Genomic DNA, 3081 nt, shown 5'->3' with positions numbered 1-3081 from the left:
ATTATTTATTATTTAATGAATAAGCTGTTGTTAGTTTCATTACACTAGAAAGCTATGTAATATTTAAATATGAATATTTAAATAGCAGTTTTTTTTCAATATAATTATAAATAAAATAACAAAATGTAAATTAAATTAAATTAAGTTAAGTTAAATATTGTAGATATAAGATAGAAAAATGAATTATTAAAGAGACAGTATTTCAAAAAAAAACATGTATAAAATAAATAATACAGTATTTGAAATGATTATTATAATTTACATTATACTCCTTAATCACAATTGATATTAAAGCCTTAACCATAAAATTTTTAAAGAGAGGGTGGGGGTGAGGGCAAGGGATAGATCGTCTTTCAAATTTCATATTTTATCAATATTAAGTGAAGTCTACTTTACATAATATGGTAGAGAATTATAATTCAATTTAATATTCTATCAAATTCAACTTTATAACATAATAATTTGTAAACTCACAGATTTTGGAGGCAAAATTAGACTTACCTCTAAACACAACTCTCATCTATTCTTTTGCTCCTTTCCCGCTAATTCCCTCCACCGGAAAATAAGAACAAGATTTTATCAGCTACCACGGAGAGGGTGGGAATGTGGGGTAATATAACAAGGCTGTTATGAATATATTAGGGTATGTGAATATGACAACAATACATTAGAATAAAAGTGATTTGTAGTAAGAAGATTATAGGTTCTAAAGAAAAAAATATTCAGGGAAAAGAGATAAGAAGTAAAGTAAAGGGATATTTTGAATTTCTTTGTAAATTTTAATTTTAATTCTGATTTCCTTTTTCTTTTTATGCTTTGCTAATTTTTATATGGATTTACTCTTTTTGCTAATTATGAATTTTGGTTTTTTTTACATTGGGGGAGGGGTATAGAGGTAGCGGTAGCGGTAGGGAGTCCACGGATTAAGTTATAAATACTTTTTCTAATTTGTCTATTACTTTCTTATTTCTAATTATTTTTTGCCTCATAACCTGAAGCAATTATCAAAATGATATCAGCATTAAAGTCCTCCGATGCCTAAATATTATCAACAATACGAGAGGTAGGGTCCGATAAATATAGTTATATCACTTTCATATTCTTAATTTTTGTAATGTAATTATATATCACAATTGTAAGAAGAATTTAAAAATGTAATTGAGAAATTAAATTATAAAGTTTATTCTATCTATTTAAATACAATGTGTAACAGTGGAATAATGCAGAATAAAATAAATATTTCGAGTTGTAGAAATCTTCCCAATAAGCTTTTTTAAAATTTGGAAAACAGGCTGCAATATGTCACGCGAGTAAGCACTCTAGAGGTGTTAAACAAATTTTTTTAAGTATATCATTTTTATATCACCGGGGTGGCCTAATGGGTTAGATGTATGCTTAAAAACAGAAGGACAAAGAAGGACGCAGGTTTAATCCTGGTAAGGAGCATAAAAACTTTCAAGCTGTACTATTGAATCTTATGTTAATGACATCCTATAGACCGCGGATGCGCTGATTGGATTTGAACGTCCCAAAGTCATCACTTGACGGATAACGATTTAAATACGATAGATTTCAATATCTCAAATTCATATGTTTTGATAGTGCTTTGAGTGATCATGATCACCTTTCATGATACTTCAAAACCAAATGCTCAAACTGGAGGTACTCAATGGGCGGAATTTTAGTATGCAAACTTTGGGTGGATGTGGAAGGGCGGGTTATAAAGTTTTAAACGTTGGGCTGGCTAGGGAATTTGAAATATTACTTTGGGGCAAAATAAACATTTGGCTTATATTTATTAAAAATCTTTTTTTTTTAAATTTTATAATATTGAATATTTTATTAGCTTAGGTAAAAAAAAATATATTAAAATAGAATAAATAAAAAAAAATCAAACCAACTAATCAAATAATTTAAAAAAACGCATGTGAAATCCTAAATTAAGGATTTCCCTAAAGACCAAGGCACGGAAGTGAAGCCATCTGGTCTTAGGCCATCATCTAATGATAAATTAGTAGGCTCTAGGATGTTGGGTATTCGGGCCCTGTTAAGAGAACGGCTAATAGATAAATTAATTGCTGCATGCCTTGCATATCGGCCTTGACTATATATACAATTTAGACCATGTCTCCCTTTGGAGTCAACTAATATTTTACATTTGATGCATGTATGTGGTTGAACTATGTTACATTCAATTCGATGGCCTATGGCAACTCTTAATTGTTCATCTGATAAGAGGTTACCTAGGTTACGACTTGATAATGCTTCCAACTAGTGTTGTTAAACAGCTCATTTTGAGCCGATTTTTAAAAACGGCTAACATGATATCTTATTAGGAAAAATATTGTGCAAGTCTTAAGATTTTGCTCATAGGTGGCACAAAGGTTTCATCATCTACTGATTAAATTTCGAGGCTTAGACAATATTTTTCTGGCTAAAATATTGAGTTAGCCGTTTTTAAAAATTGAGCCATTTAACAACACTACTTCCAACCATTCATAACCACTAGTACAGACAGTATTTTGTAATAGTTGAGTATACTCCAAAAGGGGGTTTGATGAGATTATTTTAAAAATGTTTTTAATTAAAGGTACGAAAATTAATTGGTATGTTAAGATTGTGGGTAAAGCAGCTTCAGGTTGAGCTAAAGATACCTAAGCTGTCAAGGCCGAATTAATAAATTATCTTTAGGAGTGATAAAAGAAGATATCATGGCGTTATTCATCAAACGCGATGCCCAAAATGATAAAAGAGATATAAGATTTAATGGATATAAATCTAAACCACCCATTTCCGAGAGTAATTGTGAGAAACTCCAATTTCCAATTTGATATTTAAAAAATTTTCTAATATGCTTCTGAAAAATTTATGAACACGATTAATAATTTTATTATTAAAAAAAAGGAAGAAGATCTAAAAATATGTAAAATCTTAGGTAAAAATAAAAAAATTTTTAAAAGAAAAAAGCTATGGTGTGAAAGAATTTCTTTTAAAATATTATAATAAGTCTTCGAAAAATTTTTCCACGAACACCTCACAGTTGGAAAAACTGCTTAAAGGTGAACCAAGAAGATTAATTTC

This window comes from Gordionus sp. m RMFG-2023, chromosome 2 (genome assembly GCF_954871325.1).
Source record: "Gordionus sp. m RMFG-2023 chromosome 2, tfGorSpeb1-WG-v2, whole genome shotgun sequence".
NCBI lineage: Eukaryota > Metazoa > Nematomorpha > Gordioida > Chordodea > Parachordodidae > Gordionus > Gordionus sp. m RMFG-2023.
The sequence above is the reverse complement of the archived record's forward strand: the minus strand, read 5'-3'. Positions refer to the sequence as shown.